General features: G+C 35.2%; 1 pseudogene; it reads left to right on the forward strand.

The window, feature by feature from the left end:
• The first annotated feature begins 250 nt into the window (after positions 1–250).
• On the forward strand, positions 251–20,016 carry LOC107653389 (one cut domain family member 2-like; annotated as a pseudogene).
• The last annotated feature ends 347 nt before the right edge of the window (positions 20,017–20,363 follow it).

Below are 20,363 nucleotides of genomic sequence, written 5' to 3' on the forward strand. Positions count from 1 at the left end.
AATAGACCTGTTCATGTGATTATATTTTTGTGTTGTTTCGTAGAGGATGAACCGGATAAACGATGCGTTTGCAATGACAGCGAAGCGCCCGTCTGACGCGCGATTCCAGATGCAACGCCAGCGACTCCGAACGGCTTCGTGGAAGCGTCAGCGATTGGCCAGAGGCGCGCTGGCGAGGAACGCGATTGGGCCGCCGGCGCGTCAATCAAGGCCAAAACTCCTCCCCTTTCAGCAGGGTCGGGTGCGCGCGGAGCAAGCCCACCCCAAACACCTCCAGCTGCCCAAACAGAAGACGCAGGAGGAGTAGAGGGCTCGGACATGGGGAGAAATCAGCACTGGCCCGTCTGATAGAGATCGGTGTTTTTTATTTATTAAAAAAGGAGGAAAAACCCGAGAGGCCTTAGGAGAGAGAGAGAGAGAGAGAGAGAGGGGGAAAAAGAAAAACAAATACGGAGAGAAACCCATCCCTGGCACAAAGCTGGACATAAATCAATGGACTGAATGAAGACTGCATATAACGCCTATCGATGCCTGGCCAAGGATTTGGATGCGTACGCCATGAACCCAGAGATGACAATGGACATTGGCAGCCTAAGCCATGAGCAGGACTTGATGAGCAGCCACAGCCCCCATCACAACCGCAATCTTAGTCCATTTTGGTTATCATTTAAATAATTGTAGTTGAATTCTTTAATTTTAGCCCCCTTTCTTTTTCCTCGCATTGTTTGACATCCTTGTTCTAGTGATCAGGTTATTCTGAGAGGTCAAATGTCACGGGTCACCTGATCTCCTGTGACCTTTCGCTCAGCGTTTCAAAACTGCGACCTTAAAATCCCCCACAAATCTCAATGTAAAATGCGTTTAACAGAGCATTAAACCTGAAATCTTCACTCCCAAAGAATGACCATACATATTTTGTCGCAAAGCGATGTCAATATTCGAACAACAAAATTAAGTGAACAACTTTATTTCATCACGTGACAAAAACAACAACAATTAAACAGGGTACTCATGTCGTGTGAACGTCAGGACGAATAAAACCACGGCCAAAAGGTAATGTTATGTCAGATATTAACGTCGTGTGGTGTTTCTAAACCCTTTATAAGCTTACATTAAATCTTCAAAATAATTTAAATAGTTTCAAATGTAATTGTTCAACTATTTAAGGTTCACTAACCGCCATGAGTGTTTGTTTTGAAATTGCTCATCAAAAGAAATCATGACCCTTTTGTCAATGCTACAGAATTTTAAGTCATTTAGAATTAAAATAGGGAGTAAATGATCATCGTATGTGAGTTTTAAAATTATGCATGACTAATTTCAGTCTGATTTTTCACGTTAAAAACAAAAAAACGCGAAAATTGTATGAATTAATGCCGCATTCTAAACACAAATCTCTCACTAATCTGTTACATTATTCAGAACATTATTGTCATGCGAGATATGAGTTGAGTTGTACAGACAGATTTACACGCCTGTGAAACTTCGTGACGTCAGTCGAACTTAATTAGAGAATTAAAAAAATAATCATCTCTGAGCACCTGTTAAAGCATTTCATGCACGACAAGATCCGAACAACAGACTCAAACCTACTGCCTTCAGAGTGTGTGTGTGTGTGTGTGTGTGTGTGTGTGTGTGTAAACATGTTTTCTGAAGGGGAGAAATCAGCACTGGCCCGTCTGATAGAGATCGGTGTTTTTTATTTATTAAAAAAGGAGGAAAAACCCGAGAGGCCTTAGGAGAGAGAGAGAGAGAGAGAGAGAGGGGGAAAAAGAAAAACAAATACGGAGAGAAACCCATCCCTGGCACAAAGCTGGACATAAATCAATGGACTGAATGAAGACTGCATATAACGCCTATCGATGCCTGGCCAAGGATTTGGATGCGTACGCCATGAACCCAGAGATGACAATGGACATTGGCAGCCTAAGCCATGAGCAGGACTTGATGAGCAGCCACAGCCCCCATCACAACCGCAATCCGGGGGCTTCCTTGCGGATACACCAGGATCTGACCGTGGCGCCGTCGCGCTCCGCGATGGTCTCCAGTATGGCTTCGATTCTGGACGGCGGCGGCGGCGCAGGAGGAGAGTACCGTCCCGAGCTTTCGCTGCCGCTCCATCACGCCATGAGCATGCCCTGCGACACCTCCCCATCCGGGATGAGCGGCACCTACACCACCCTGACTCCTCTGCAGCCCCTGCCGCCGATTTCCACCGTGTCCGACAAATTCCACCATCCGCACCATCACCACCATCACCACCAGCGTTTCTCTGGGAACGTGAGCGGCAGCTTCACCCTCATGCGGGACGAGAGGACTCTACCAGCCATGAACAACCTCTACAGCCCCTACCACAAAGACATGAGCGGGATGGGGCAGAGTTTGTCCCCTCTGGGCAACGGCTTGGGCTGCGTTTTGCTACTATAAGTCTTTATAGTCTACATTATTGGGTTTTTTTAAAGTACAAACATTAGAGTATTTATCAGTTTAATATTGCAAACAGCAATCAGATGCATATCAAAAATCTCACAGAAAACAAGAATTGTTTTGCATGTAAACTAAACTAAACTAAATGGATTTAAATAGCATCCGATCATCTTTATTAATCCCCTGGTTTCACTGTCAAAGCTAAAATGTGATTCTGAGCTGTTCGGAGCGCAGGGCTCCGGCTCGGGTCAGCTGGAAGAGATCAACACCAAGGAAGTGGCGCAGCGCATCACGGCCGAGCTCAAGCGCTACAGCATCCCGCAGGCCATCTTCGCGCAGCGGGTGCTGTGCCGCTCGCAGGGCACGCTCTCCGACCTGCTGCGGAACCCCAAACCCTGGAGTAAACTCAAGTCCGGCCGCGAAACCTTTCGCCGCATGTGGAAGTGGTTACAGGAGCCCGAGTTTCAGAGGATGTCGGCCCTTCGGCTTGCAGGTAAGACAAGGTATCTGCTTTTGAACATCTTCTGTGGCGATTTTTAGTCTTTGGCGCGAGCATTTATTGCGTAAAACGTTTTACTGATGAGCAGACGCGCGGCGCTTTTCTTTTATTTCAAACGTCCTAAGTGAAACAATGTATCGCTCAGCCAGCGTTTTTAGTTTTTCCGTTCTTTATTTACTTTTGAAATGTTGCAAGTGCATGCTTTGGAAGAGCCGCTTCGGTCTCTTTTCTCTCTCTCCCTCAGTCAAAGAAAAGCTTTCAGAGAGGTGCTGAATAGGGATGTGTTGGTAATTACTGGACTGTTATTCCCCTCCTGCCCTTCTACATCAGGCGTGTTGCCCCCTCTAGCGATGGGCGGTGCAGGACCCCTTTTCCTTTGTTCGGATGAAGAAAAAGCAAGACTTGAATTTTGTAGTTTGGCGTGCGAGGTGTCAGAGACGGTGTCGTGTTGTTGAAGAGCATCCTATCAGTGCATTAAAATAAAAGCATGGTGCGCATTGATTTTTAATTTGTAGGGTGATGCACAATTACTCACTGAAATAATGGACATCTCTGATGCCTCATGCATTGTGCAACACAAGTGTGCGAGCCTGTGCATTAACTTCAGCTGAGAAAAACACACAAACTGTGCATCTTTCGCTTAAAGAACAATGCATTTAAGTGTCAATAAAAGGTTCGGAGAAGGAGTGTGTGTTTGAGCTGTTAAATCACATACCAAAACATGAGCATCTTTGTCAAAACATGTCATCATTGATTCTTTGCATATGATGCATTCAGCTAATGAAATGCACTATGTGAACGGCCACAGAAGGCGATTGTTTTGTCAAGCAAACAAATGCATTTTCTTTCATCAAGAATGCAATTTTAAGCAGAACTGTGCTTTGAGATGTTGGCGTAGGTGCTTTAATGCTGTTTCCCTGCAGGGCTCTGGTCTCACAGATGGCTTTGGGTTGGGGGGAAGGTATTATGTGATCTGCAGGGGAATTGAAAAGAAGAACAGAGGCTGCAGCGGCTCGATGAATTATTGATAGAAATCTCTGCGTGACCCTCAGCTCAACGCACAAAACGTCACCTTGTCTTGGGTTAAACAGGCAGAGATGTGCAGCCCGGCACCTGCCTTTTGTTCGGCGTTTTGGAGGAGAGAAGACGCAAATAATGAAGCAAAAATAGGCTGTTAGAGGAGTTGCACGTCATGACATCAGAAATGTCTGACCCAGAGAGAATTGCTGGCCGCTTTGTTTTCATGCTTGAATTTCATGCATGTAAATGTTGACTCAGAGCTACACTCTTAAAAATGAAGGTTTCACAGGGGGTTTTCAAAGCGATGCCATAGAAGAACTGTTTTTGGTTCCTCAAGGAACCATTTCAATATATATATATATATATATATACATATATGTACAATATTTAACAATATTTAAACTGCAAATAAACAAAGTTTTGTGGAAAATTTCAAACAAAAAGTAGTTCACGTGACTCTTTGTACAGACGGTCAGATTTTCTTGCTTTGATTGAAGATGTTGTTTGATCTTAAATCATGATCTTCAGGTTTTGCACTTTTAGAGTCCAACTTGTCATTAAAGTCAAATGTTATTTAGAAAATGTAGAAAATGTAAGAAAAAAAAAGGATTTTTGAACCCCATTATATACTCATACTTGAAGGTACATAGCTATTTCATGACTTATTGGTCTTCTTTAAGCATAGCGGTGCAGGTGCCTGATCTCACAGGAGAAAACGAGCCTGTCTTTGCACTATTAATTTAGTCAAATCAAAGGCGTTTTGGAGGAGAGAAGACGCAAATAATGAAGCAAAAATAGGCTGTTAGAGGAGTTGCACGTCATGACATCAGAAATGTCTGACCCAGAGAGAATTGCTGGCCGCTTTGTTTTCATGCTTGAATTTCATGCATGTAAATGTTGACTCAGAGCTACACTCTTAAAAATGAAGGTTTCACAGGGGGTTTTCAAAGCGATGCCATAGAAGAACTGTTTTTGGTTCCTCAAGGAACCATTTCAAATAGTGTGAAGAACATTTTAAAATTCTAAAGAACCTTTTTCCACTTTAAAGACCCCGGAATGGAAAGATTCCAGTGATGTAGAGGTTCATCATGGAACCATAATTCCAAAAAAGAACCTTTATTTTTGAATGAAATTTGTAAATTCATAATGCTGAACAGATGATAACTGATTTATATATTCAAATTTCATATAGGCCTACAGTGGGGTCAAAAAATCACCAAAGAGAACAGTGAATTTTAAGCAATTTTAATATATATGTATATGTATATATATATATATATATATGTATGTGTATATATATATGTATATATGTGTGCGCAGGCAATCAGTTATCGAGACAAACCTCGGCCTGTGCCATCCGCCACGGACAAACAACTTTATTAAGTAAATGATCAAAGGGGACAAGCGCTGTTATACGAGTCAGGACAGAGGAGATTGAAAAAGAGCCAGTGCTGGAGAAACTCGGGGTCCCGGCCCGTAAATAAGAGCGCTGGAGATGGATAAATATACCTCCAACCCATGCCAGACTGCATTCGGAGAAACGTCTCTCCTGATTTGGGCTTCTGCAAATGACTATTTCGCTTTCCAATTGAAGACAGACAGGGAAGATATGAAATATCTGAAAGTCTGAGAGCACTTGCATTTTTGTCATTTAATACAAAATGTTTATTTATAAAGTATATTAACAGAATACCAATTTGAGTGAAAGTTGAAACGAAAATTTAGTTGCATTAGTGCATTGGAACAACAAAACTTGATGATCATGTTCTCCATCATAAAAGAGCATCTTCAGGAAATCTGACCATCTATACAAAGAGTCACATGATCAGTGACACTCCTTTACTGACATTTGATCCTAATGTTGCAACGACTTAAATATTTATTTATTTTCACATCATTTGCATTTTTTCTTAAATATCCAAAAACTATTTATTTACAGGTTTGCATGAAAAAATCCCAGATTTTCAATTTGGTCTCAAATAATTGGACACCATTGTAAATGATTATTTAATTCCAAAAATGTGGTCTCAAACATTTGGATGTCACTGTAAATTATTGTTTATTTCCAGATCCCAGATTTTAATGGTGGTTTCAGACATCTGAACACTACTGTATATCATTATTTATGCATTTGCATGGGAAAAAAATTTACATTTTCAATGTGGTCTCAGATAGTTGGTCACATTTTTTTTATTTATTTTCAAGTTTGCATGACAAAAATCCCAAATATTTGATGTGGTCTGAGACATTTGGACGCCACTGTAAATTATTATTTATTTCCATAATCGCATGAAAAAATCCTGACTTTTCAATGTGGTCTTAGAAATGTGGGCACCACTGTATATTATATGGTTGACCGATATGTGTTCTTTAATGGCAAATGCAATACCGATATCTACAGACGAGGCTGGCTGATAAACGCTGATGTACATGCTAACCGATAATAGTATTTTAACAGTGTAAACCACTATGAGATTATAAATTTTTATGGCATAATATGAATTATAGCATTAATTGCTATAAATAGCAATTGCACATTTTCAGTTTTGTAGTGCTTAGTAGACTCCAAATGACCTGGCCGATATATCGGCAAGTGACTAGTTAGAATATCTAGTTGGAATATGTATACTGTCACAATGAGGTTGTGTCGGATGAATGAATTTGTAAGATTTGAATATAAAGTGAAAGCAAAGATGCAAAACAAAGATTTTTAATGCTGGGCCAATCGGGCATCATGCTGTCAATGTGTTGTTATCTGGACTACTCAAAGGGCAGAACCAGGCAGGACAAAGAGATCAAAATCCCAGGCCAGCACTGCTATTTATTTCCGTCCTGTCGTTCAGTAATGTGTGTTAGTTATGTCACTTTCTCAAACAAATATGTGTTGCTGAATGACGGCGGATCGATGCGGGTAATCTCTTAAAGATTAAAAGGGCATTAATGCTGGCAACAATAACATAAACGTGTGCACCCAGTTCGCATTGATCTGGAACCCGATCCAGACTTGTTCCAGTAAAGCTGACGCTGGAAGAACGTTCCCAGCAAGCCGACTGACTCCGTGCTAAAAAGACTCCTGGCGGGCTATTCTGAGCTGTGCTTGTTTAAAAGGATCATTAAAGCTGATGAAGCCGCCTGGATGAGACGCGAAATCAACGCATAACCAAGTGTAGATGTTTTCCAGAGGATGTTTAAAAGGATGCGCCCGGTGACCTTCACACAAAGACCGGGGCGATGCGATGCGACGCGCCTCGCGGCTCCAGAGAGGACGGCGTCTGATAATTATAATGGCTTTGTGGTGCTTTGAGGGACCTTTTAGTGATGAGATTCTCTTCTCAACCCAGTAAGTGTGTAACACGGGCCAAGAGAGTGAAATAATCCCGGCAGAAATATGATTGGGCCCGACTGGTTTATCAGATACTCTTGTTATTGTGGTCAAGCTGCTTTTGATTCAGAAAGCAGACTAATCCAATCTCATGGAAGATGTCCTAACATTATTTTATGAAAAAACAGCATTGCCTGTTGTATCATTAAGATTATGCAGTAACGCTTTACAATAAGGTTTCATTAGTTAACATGAGCTAATAATTAACAATACTTCTATAGCACTTAATTTCAACATTTACAGATACTTTCTAAAAAATCTGAACTAACGTGAACAAAAAAAAATGTATTAACTAACATTAAAAAAGAGTAATAGATGTTGTTAAAGATGATTGCTCACTGTGAGACCTTATTGTAAAGTGTTACGATGGCTTTCTTTAATATTTTAGATATTAAATTAGATTAATTTAAATTAAATCATGTTAATTTAGTACTGAAACTTCAACTGTTACGCATCTGTGTTTCACTTGTATATTCCAGAGACACATTAATATTCTATGGTTTCATGTTTTTATATCTATAATGTATTTTTTTATCTATAATGTATGTGTTTTACTCATCTATAGCTCTCTGAACAGGTAAGATAATTTAAAAAAGTATTTTTTTGCCACATACTTCATGTAGTCATGTTGCAATCAGTCAAATCATATTTAAGCAGATAAATTCTATAGTGGGGTCTAAAAGTCTGAAAATGCTTCTAAATTCTTAAATTATTTCAACATTTGTCATTGCAAATGATACCAGCATATTAATTTTTAATGAAAAGTTGAAAACACTTGGGGAAAAAAGCTTCATTTTATGTCAGAACTGCTTTGTTTTAAAATGTTCAAAATTCTAAAACTGTATTTCCATGTTTAAATCCCAGATGTTTCTGACTTGTGCGTCTCACAGTATGTGTTTTCCTCCTCACGTATATCTTCCAGCACAGATCTCTGAAGCGTGCGTTCATGCAGCAGGTTGTTTTTTAGTTTTGAGGTGAAGTGATGTGATTATCTCTGTGTCAGGCTCTGTGTCTTGTGATTGGGGGATCGCCGTCAGCACCGGTCTGAGCAAAGGGCAAAGTTTTTGGTCTCTCAGCCCCACAAAACGGCCCGTGATGCTCCTGTCAGTAAACGAACAGCGAGCCAAAACATGTTTTTATAGAGCGAGTCTGTGGGGGATTCATTTGTCTGTCAGCTTTTATTTTTATTTGGGTTTTATTCTTGCATTCCAGCGGTTTTCATATTAGTGGTCTGTAGATGAATGATGTAAATTAACTTTTCTTCAGTTTATACACCATCGTGTCTCTTACTTTGCTGTGGCTTGCTAAAAAGAATAGGCAACTTTTAACTTCAGCTATGAGGAAAGAGAAAGGTTCATGTTTGCTTTTCTAGAAGCTGATAAGAGCTTACGTAATAAAACATGACCATTATTTACAGTTGGGTCTTATGTTCTTTTAAATACAGCTTTTGTTAGAGGAATAAATTACGAATTCTGGCATCATTTATTCACCTACATGTCATTCCAAACCCGTTTGCTGTTATTTTTTTAAATGTAGGTTTTAGGTTTGTACATTTAGGTTTATGCTTTTGGCAGATAATTGCATCGCATTCCTTGGGAATGAAACCCGTGACTTCGGCATTGCAAAAAAAAGAAATAATAATAATAATAATAAAAATAATAATAATAATAAAAACTTCAGGAATATATTCATTTTAATGCAAAAAGAGAAATCCTGCATCTTTATGCAGTTATTTTGCACATAGTTCATATAGTCATATCTGTCAAGTTCCAGAAAGCCATGAAGTACTGTAAAAACATTCATATGCCATAGTATGGATTAATGGTATGATTTAGTGTTCTTGTTATTATTGGAGCTACTAAATAGATTTTTTTTAATCTGTGTATGGAAATAAGCTGCATGAATATCTACTTTGATCTTTTAAGGATGGAAAAATCTAATGGGTTTGGATCTGCCTAAAGGTTGGATAAAGGATGACAGATTTTTCATTTTAGGATGTGATTCAATCAAGATTTGTGTACTTTTAAGACAGGTTGCTTCTTGCCAAACAAAGATACGGATAACAAAAATACCTATCTAAATAATCAGTGTTGCTTATTTACCTGTGGCACTTTTGTGCATTTGTAAGCATTCAGTGTGTTTGTGAAGCTGATTGGATCGTTGGCTTGTTGTTGACGAGTGTTACCTCATCAGCATTGTTTCAACACACTGTTTGTGAACGTTCTGATTGGCTCTATCAGTGTGCTGATGTTTCTGTCTGGCAACAAACCTTTGAACCGCTGATGTCATCATTTGAGACCCAGATGAACTCTGACCTTTTATTCACTTGATCAGAGAACATTTGTTCTGTTCCTTATGGAGATCAAGAGATACAGTGACCCTGCACTTGCGTCTCACTTAAGGACACTTCAGGCAAAACCACTGTTTTTGTTTCATGCATTGGTCAAGATTTTGGGCTGTTTTTCGTCCATAAAATGTCTTTCAGACAACTGGAAAGAAAACATCCAAAATACACATTTCAAAAAAATTCATTTTATTACACTTTACCTATTTGCATCTGAAGATTTCGATTTTAATACATATGTTAAAAGTTTTTTCTCCACTTCAGCAGAACTTACAGGCACCAAACTTAGCAGTTTTATTTCTGTCTATATTCTGAAGATTTTTACTGAGGGGTTTGTTAATATATCATCCGCCCTGATTTGTATTACATTTTATTCCTAAAAACATGGTAAAATGCAAATATATATTAAACACTGTGAGTTTCTTTCTCCACTTCATGCACCAAACTTAGCCGTTTTATTCCTCTCTATAGTCTGAAGATTTTTACTGAGGGGTTTGTTTGTATATCATTCACACTGATTTCTATAACATTTTATTCCTAAAAACATGGCGAAAATCCATATCATTTAAAGGCCTAGAGTTTCTTTCTCCACTTCAGCAGCGCTTACTTGCACCAAACTTAGCCGTTTTATTCCTCTCTATAGTCTGAAGATTTTTACTGAGGGGTTTGTTTGTATATCATTCACACTGATTTCTATAACATTTTATTCCTAAAAACATGGCGAAAATCCATATCTTTTAAAGGCCTAGAGTTCCCTTTCAGTCGGTCACTCTCGACGCCACGTCGGATGACCGACGAATTGGGATCTCGCTTAGAGAGACCAATCTACTTCGAGTGTAAACTAAACGAGCCAATGCACATTGGCATGCGATTATTGCCACTGCCAAAAAAACATTTTATTCTGAAAAACATTACAAAAATGTATTTTTTCTTACTGTTGACAGTATTTTCAGAGTGATGAAAAGAGATATCCAAAATCCCCTCTATAAAAACCTTCTCCTCTAATGTATCAACAAAATGAAACAAGAATGTTGTACCCGGCTTTATCCAATGTTCAGATTACTTTTCTGGAATTCCATGCAAATTAGTGCATTTTTAATTACACAAGGCCTCACTTGCATATTTAAACGTATCAGAAATTTGTTCTACAAAGCAATTGTCTTAATGTACTGATTAATCAACTGGGGAAGTATGTATTATGTGTTTGATAGAATGTTTACCCTATTGCCTTTAAATTGTCGGAATATCATTGCATTAGATATCAAATATCACAGCAAGTGTTGTTTATTTTTTTAGAAAGTTGCACAAACACACTTTATAACCAAAATACTTAACGGTATGATTTGAAATGATAAAACAACAGTTCTAAAATCACCAAAAAACACCAGTTGATAAAAAAGACATTTATTGCAGAAAAGATCCTGCAGTATTTCAGACATGCACATACTTGATATCTTTATGCATGTGATTCATGTGAACAAATAATTTTAGTTATTTACAAAATAACTGTATTTAGTTCTAGCTCAAGCAAGATGATCCACTGCAGAGAACACATGACTCTGTCTCTCTCTCAGTTTCTCTTTCCTTCCCCTCCTCCATCTCTCGGAGAGGTGTCCGGCCTCCACATTAAGGATATCCGCACATGCACAGAATGACACAGCTAAGTGCAAGACTACAGCATAATGCATTTAGCAAGTCCTCTCGCTCTAACACACACACACACACACACACACACACACACACACACACACACACACACACACACACACACTCACTCACACTCACTCAGTTCACTTCCAGAAGAGCGTATGCTTAGAAAATGGTTGATGTTGAGATTGGAAGCATTTGAGCGGCCCAGCGTTCGCACCAGAGATCGCACGACTGTGAGAGTATGAAACACTAGCCGAATTAAAAAAGAGTGATTTTCTCTCATCTGTTATGGGGAGGTTTCAGCGAACAAGTGAAAACATCATTACTGATCGTGTTTTATAAAGAGAGCTGGGTTTAGGAAGTAAACATTGATCCTTTATTTTACTAGACAGAACAAAAGGAGAAAGTACAGCTGCCTCGTACACAACAAAGACAACTAACAATAAAGAAGAGTGTTATTATGAAAACGTTACATCTGAATGCTTAAAATGTCCCGTTCTTTAAAAATGTGTTTTCTTGATTATACCAATGTTCCATATTCCATTCTATTAGCTGGAAACTTTATGGGAATGTTACATTTGAATGTTCTCTAAACTTCCTGAAACAAGTAGGCCTAGTTACATTTAAAAAATGTTAATTGAACATCCAGCAAAAACGTTTAAAAACATTATTAATTAAAAAAATAAAAAAATATTTATATATATAAAATATTAATTTAAAAATAAAAAATATTTTTAAAATGATTTTTATGATGTATTGTATGAAAATGTTTTTCTAAATGTTCTCTGAACATTGAAAACGTCTCTTTCAAACGTGTTAGAAACATCTTTTTGATAACGCGAACATTTAGGCGAAAATTCCATTCTAACTATTTGCAAACATTATGCGATTAATGAATTTAATTACATTTAAAAATGTTAGTTGAACATCCAACTAAAAAGTTTCAGAAAAACAAATGTTTGTGCTAACATTTTGAGAAAATGATTACATATGTTTTAAGAACGTTTTGTTAATGTAAGCATTGTTACGAAAACGTTATTTGTGAATGTGCAAAATGTCAATTTTTTTGAATGTTTAAAAATTGTTTTTTTTTCTTGGTTATGCAAACGTTGAGGGAACATTCCATTTTATTATTTTGTAATATTATGGAAATGATACTTTTGAATATTCTGAAATTATATTTGAAATATAACATTTAGTTATATTTAAAAGATATTAGTCAAACATCCAACTGAAACATGAAAAAAAATCAGTGAATGATGTGTAATGTTTTTGTGCTGATGTGTTTTGCTGATGTTCCTATTAAGTTATGACAATGTTTTTTTTTTCTGAATGTTCTCTGAACATTCAAAATATATGTTTTAAATTTTTAAATGTTTTGTTCCCCCCTTGATTATGGAAACAATAAGGGATTGTTTCAATTATCATTTTGCAAACCTTATGGGAACATTACATTTTGAATGTTCTCTTAACGTTACCAAAGCATTAAATTAGTTTCATTTAAAAAATATTAGTTGAACATCCATCTTAAATGTTTCAGAAAAAAATTTTCAAATGTTTTTGTGCTAATATTTTAAGAAAATGATTAAATATGTTCTAAGAACGTTTTGCTAACGTTCACATTAAGTTATGAAGACGTTATTTCTGAATGTTCTGAGTGTCTCATTTTAGTTACATGTAAAAAAAAATGTTAGTCGAACATCCAACTGAAATGCTTCAGAAATAATAATAAATAGTGCTTTTGTGCTAACGGTTTGAGAAGAGGAACGTTTGCTCATAACTTTGAGAGAACCTTTCCAGAACCTTCTGAGAACGTTCCCTGTTAGCTGGGGAAAATATTCCCTGAATTCAGCTGAATTAATTTTGAAAATGAAAACAGCATTGGGATACTAGTTGAAGGGAATGCTTATGGATTCTTTTCCATCATAATTTGAAACCAGTCCTAAAGGATAGAAATCCTATATTAATTAGAGAATCGTTTGACTGCTAATAGAACCTTGTATCATTATCCTAAAGCATCCTAATCCTAAATAAGATTTTACGGAAGAAAAAGGGTTCAGTTTATCCAGTAGGATCTTATTTGCTTCTTATAGGATTCTTATTGATCCCATTATAGGATCCTTTAGGATTTGTTACAAATTATGTATTCCAATTCCTCGAATCCTGTATGTATTCCTTCAGGATTTTTCTGACTAAATTCCAATGTTCCATTCCGAAATTGCTTTCTATTTATGAGAATAAACGTGTATTCTTCTGTTAATCCTGCAGTTATTAGGAATTTGGGCCTTGTAATGGTATTTAACCAGCAGAAATGATGGCACACAATGCCAGAGACTGAGACCCTGCAACTAAATGATGTACTTTTAGTAAACCTCAGAGCTTAAAATAAGCACACAGACTGTATTTTGTGCATTTTGCAGAGGAAAGGCTGATGTTTTGACCGAGGGGCATCAGTAATGGAGGCTTTGAGTGGAATGGCGCTCACTGCTCGTGTTACTGCGGGTCTGATGGGTGAACAGCTCCATCTACTGCTGATCACAATGCTGTGTGTCTGGGCTGGACTCGGATGATTTCAACACAAGACTGTGTGAAGGAAAGCTGATATCTTAAGCATCAAAATTACATGCATCTGTGATTGTCTAGATGATGATGTGCTTCTGTGGCAACAGATGATTTTTATAATAATTCATCATTACATTTAAATGCATAACAAATGAATTAGTCCGAATTGTAATAAGTCATCTGTGGTGGTAGTGCATCTAGTCTTATTAGATGTTTGCTTTCTTTGATGCACAAATAATGTTGGATGAGTATGACCAATAGTGATGCTTGACTAAAGCAAACGCCTCTAATTAACATTTGTGTGTGTAAACTGGCTTTGGAACAAATACTGTAGTAATATACTGTATATTAAATAGAATTACATTTAATTTTCTGAAACATTTCAGTTGGACATTTATTTAATGTGTTTTAAATGTTATGACTAGTTGTTTTCAGAGCATTTGTTTAAAGTTATTTGTTCTTTAATAACATTATTTATATATTGTTCACAGAACGTTTTTTCTGAAACGTTTAAGCTGGATGTTCATCCAACATTTTGTAAATGTTATTACTTACTACTAGTTACAAAACATTAAGAGAACATTCAATAGAATGTTTTAAGTTATTTGTTCTTTAATAACATTTTATACATTGTTCAGCGAACATATTTTCTGAAATGTGTTAGTCGAACATTCATGTAACATTTTTTAGTTGTTACTTGTTTCAGAACATTCAAAGTAACATTTGTTTAAAGTTGTTTGTTTTTTAATAATGTTATTTATACATCATTTAAAGAATGTTATTTTGCTGAAATGTTTTAGTTGGACATTTATCTAATGTTTTTGTAAACGTTATTACTTGTTTAAATTACAAACCAATGTTCTTCCAGTAACATTAATAGAACGTTCATTCAAAGTTGTCTGGTCTTTAATAACATTATTTAGAACATTCAGAGAACATTCAAAAGTAACGTTTCTGTAATGTTTGCAAAATGATAAAATGGAATGTTCCCTTAATGTTTCCAAACAACATTTTAAAAAACAGATGTTCATAGAAAGAACAATGTTTTCATAACTTAATAAGAATGTTGGCGAAATGTTCTTAGAACATATTGTTCCAAGCTGGGATGACTGATGGACTAAACTACTCATTATCTATATTTTTACATAAAAATTCCCTAAACATTTTTTACACACATGTGTGTGGTTGTGGGTGTGTGTACATTTTTTTCAGGGAATTTTTATGTAAAAATATAGATAATGAGAAGTTTAGTCCATCAGTATATATAGGATGAACTATGAAAGCTTGTGCAAATCATTGCAAATAATCTGGGCATTAATGGGTTAATGGAAGTTGAGGATAAAAGCGCTGAATGTCTGTCTGAGTTTCAGATCCCTAAACACTCACTTCTGCGTTTCTGCATCAATTATACATGCAAAGTATGGAAAACTGCTGTGCATTTGTCTTTATCAAATATTTAGTTTAAGCGCGCTGTGATAGAGGCCGGCGAGGGCTTTGTCGTTTTTACACACGCGAGTCTCTTGGACGTCTGACTGCAGAGCTCAGCAACTTCTTCTGCCTGAGTGCAAGACCTGCGCTTTCTCACACTCTTTACACTTGGCCTGCTGCCGCCTACATTTTATGACAAATGGGTCTGCACTGCATGTGTGTGTGTGTGTGTGTGTGTGTGTGTGTGTGTGAAAGAGAAAGCACGTCTGGTAATGAGGGTGTGAATGCAGCAGAAATGAAAACACACACACACTGTGTAAAACCACACTGGTGTGTGTGTCTGCCTTTATTTACACCGTCGTTTCCTCTTACATAATAGTTTTGTACTCAATTGAGCTCTTAACCTGATTTCTATTGATCTGGCCCCGGCTCAGTTGTGCATACTTAATTCGGAGAAGTAATCAAATCAAATCTTGACACACACACACACACACACACACACACACACGGGTAGTGCTGGTAGAAACAGTAGTGTTTGTTGTTTGCAGATGAAAATATGTTTTAGTTCATTATTAGTGCTGTTGATTTGTATTTTGAGTTGCTGCATGTGATTCTTCAGTGCAGATTTGCGGCAGAAGTGATGTGATTATAGTCGAGCATTCAGGATTTTCATTCATCTTTGGATGAAATAGAAATGAAAAAATAATTTAATAGATGTTACATTTATAACAAAAATTGTTTTTAAATATTTTTTAAAGAAATGCATTTAAAAATATATATATTTAAAACAAAATATATATATTTAAAATATTTTAATAAAAAAATAAATATAAATATTTTTTGATTTTATGGATTGAAATAAATTTTTTAAATAACAAAAATGATAAAAAAATGTAAATTAAAATACTAAAATTAAGTACAGATTTTACATTAAGTAAAGTGTTTAGTACCTTGTATAATATACTGACAACTACCAAAATAAATAAATTAATTAATTAATTAATAAATAAAAAAGAGAGAAAAAGACAAGTTTATGAACGTATTAATATATAGAAGGTGCACAAAACAACAGTAGTGTTTGTTGTTTGCAGATGAAAATATGTTTTAGTTCATTATTAGTGCTGTTGATTTGTATTTTGAGTTGCTGCATGTGATTCTTCAGTGCAGATTTGCGGCAGAAGTGATGTGATTATAGTCGAGCATTCAGGATTTTCATTCATCTTTGGATGAAATAGAAATGAAAAAATAATTTAATAGATGTTACATTTATAACAAAAATTGTTTTTAAATATTTTTTAAAGAAATGCATTTAAAAATATATATATTTAAAACAAAATATATATATTTAAAATATTTTAATAAAAAAATAAATATAAATATTTTTTGATTTTATGGATTGAAATAAATTTTTTAAATAACAAAAATGATAAAAAAATGTAAATTAAAATACTAAAATTAAGTACAGATTTTACATTAAGTAAAGTGTTTAGTACCTTGTATAATATACTGACAACTACCAAAATAAATAAATTAATTAATTAATTAATAAATAAAAAAGAGAGAAAAAGACAAGTTTATGAACGTATTAATATATAGAAGGTGCACAAAACACCATCATGGTAACACACACAACCCTAAAATAATGCAATAAACATTTAACAACACAAGATGTAACATAAAACTCTAATGTACATAGATGATTATAAAAAACTAAAAAGAAACGTAATTATGAAAAAAATATCACACAGGAAATTTCTGATTTTTCACTGTAAATTATAAAAGTATTTTACTGTAAAATAGCATGAAATGTCCCATTAGATTATATGTTCGTTTACTTACTGTTGGTTTACCTATTTTTAGAGGTGTATTGAATTAATTCAGATGTGATAAATACTTTTGTTGGACTGTAAGATAAAAATATTTGTCTTTTTAAAGGTGAATGATTTGTAGACACACCTGAGTTGTGAGTTGGACAGTCTGCTGTTATATTTATGGTTTTTCATCATAGTTTTCTAGTCTTCTCGATGTGTTTTGCATGAAATCTATGTGAAGTGCTTCAGCTTTAGCGGCGTTTACCGAGATCAGCAACAAGCTCACACACAGGTCAGCAAAATCCACAATCATTAAAACTGTAGAAACACTTTCATACACATTAATAAGAAATTCTGCCCGAGGCCGTGATGAACTGTATCCTACAGATATAGTGTAAGCAAAGCTGTTTTAAATTGATTGACTTCTTTCGGTATACTGTATACGAAGTGCTTTGCAAAATTATAAAGCAGCACAAATTATAGAGCCAGATGCTACACATAAGTCATGTTTTAATTGCTGGACGGTTTGTGTATTTACCATTGAGTCTGTGTCTGAAATGAAATACTAGCAGAGCACTTACTATTATTGTGCACTATATACTGCCTATTATTTATAGAAACAGCATGTGAAACAGTATGCAATAAGAGATGATGACATGAGTGGTATGCATTTATTATCTCAGAAATCCGTTATATTTAAGATCGTTTGTTTTGCATTTTAATTCAGTTTTGTGTAAAAAAAAGTTTGTTTTGGCAGTGTGATCAAATTATGTGTCAAGAAAGAACACAGCATGTATTATTTCAGTTTAATTTATCACACTGGAAATGGAAGGTAAAGTGGCAAATGTTTTGGCAAATTAACAGGTCATCTGAGCACTTCACATACAGAAGACTTGCATAGTATGGAAAAAGTAGGAGTAGTATTCTGTTCAAAACATTGTATTGGGATTTTTCTGTTTGGGATTTTAATGAAACTTATTTTATATTTTATTTTATTTTTATTTATTTATTTATTTTTAATTTTTAATTTTTCATTTTATTGAGAGAAAATGTCTGTGTAATTTGATGGGTTTTAATGTGGAGGTGAGGATTGACCTAGAATCTTTTTGGAGGTGGAACACTATTAACTGAATTGAAAAAAAAAAAAGAATTTTAGATGAAAACCTTAAACATTTGAAATATTTTGGCAACTCTCTGAAATAAAATAAGTTTAAAAACAAACATTGCTAAAACAAAAACTGAAATAAAAGTAAATTTAAGCTAGAAATAATCGACAAATGCACATACAGTTACTAATACTGAAAAAAGTAAACAAGTATAAATATTTAAAAATCAAAACATTAATTAAAATTACAAAAACACATAACAAAATTACTAAAACTGAAATAAAAAATAAATTAAAACTAATAAAAATGACAAAAGCACATATCAAAATTAATACTAAAATAAAAAAATTAAAGCTAAATAGAAATATAAAAAAATAATAAAAATGACAAAAGCAAATAACAAAATTATTAAAACAGAGAAAAAATGTATTAAAGTTTAATAGAAATAAAACTAAAAAATAGAAATAAAATAAAAATAGAATAAAAAAACTAACAAAAATGACACATTTTTGCACATAGCTACTGAAACTGATATAAAATTTAATTTCAACTAGAAATAAAAAAATAAATAAACAAAAGTTACAAAAGCACATATCACAATTACTAAGCCTAAAAGTGAAATAAAATAACTTTTAAAAACAAAAACTAACAAAAATGACAAAAGCACATAACAAAATTACTAGACTAAAACTAAAATAAAAGTAAATTAAAGCTAAATAGAAAAAAAAAAGAAAAACAACAAAAGCACATTAAAAAAATACTAAAACTTAAAATGTACAAAATAAATGCTATTTCAAAATGTTAATAAATACTATAATAACACTAGGGTTGCAAAAAGGTGGAACATTTCCAGTAAATTTTGGAAACATTCCAGACATTTTGGAAACTTTCCCAGGATTTTTTGGAATATTCCAGGGGATGTTTGGAAGTTTTCCACCCCTTTGCAACCCTAAATAACACTGATGGTGCTAATCATAAATAACACGGTCTAATTGTCCTTTCTGTCAGTTTTTTGGTATTTTCTCTTTTATGTAATTCTAATCTGATAATCCAAAGGTTGTAGGTTCGAACCCTGCATTAACTGTTTAAGTGCTAAATGCATGAATATAAGTGTGATTGATTCTGACGTGTTTCTTCTCTGTCTTTTGTGTCTCCTTTCTAACAAACGAAACCCCCGAAGCGTGCAAAAGAAAAGAGCAAGACCCGAGCAAAGACAGGAGCAATACACCAAAGAAATCGCGGCTGGTTTTCACAGACCTGCAGCGGCGAACACTTCTGGCCATCTTTAAGGAGAACAAACGTCCGTCCAAAGAGATGCAGCTGACCATCTCGCAGCAGCTGGGTCTGGAACTGAACACTGTCAGCAACTTCTTCATGAACGCCCGCAGACGCAGCCTGGACAAATGGCTGGACGAGGGGAGTCCGGGCAACATGTCGTCCACCTCCAGCACTTGTACCAAAGCGTGATCAGGTGACGGTCAGTTTTTAAGAGGAGAAAATCATTCCGAAGGGCAGCGAGAGGAGAGAAGCTGCTTACCGGCTCGAGTCGCAGTCAAAAACACACCGATCTGTTCATCCAAAGAGCTAAACGCCTGGAAAAACACTGAAGACAAAACCAAAGGGTCTGCATTTCACATCTACATTCACTCGAATTAGCTTTGATTTTCATTTCCTGAAGAGTGTGTGTGTGTGTGTGTGTGTGTGTGTGTGTGTGTAGAAATACTTTAAGCTATGAGGACGAATCTCACAAAAACACATCCAGGTCACATTTAATGCAATATTTTACACTGCTAATAGAGTATTTTGTCTTGTTTTCAAGTACAAATAGTATTTACTTGAGAAACAAAAAATATTAAGATTTTATCTGACAAATCTAGAGTTTTGCTTTAAAAAAAAATTGCCAACGTGTTCAGAAAAATAAAGTGAATTCAAAGGGAAAACAATTATTTGAAATGCAATTATAAAATTTTCAAAGGTATTATACTAATATTCAATAATATTGATTATTTTACGCAAAGCTCCTCAGAAAAAAAAAAATTTAAAATGTCGTTTTCCTTCTCAAATAAATATATCTTGATGTAAGCATTTTTTTTAATTTGTACTGGAATACAAAAAAATTCTTTTTTTGCAGTGT

The sequence above is a fragment of the Sinocyclocheilus anshuiensis genome, unplaced genomic scaffold (assembly GCF_001515605.1).
Source record: "Sinocyclocheilus anshuiensis isolate Anshui unplaced genomic scaffold, SAMN03320099.WGS_v1.1 scaffold1151, whole genome shotgun sequence".
NCBI lineage: Eukaryota > Metazoa > Chordata > Actinopteri > Cypriniformes > Cyprinidae > Sinocyclocheilus > Sinocyclocheilus anshuiensis.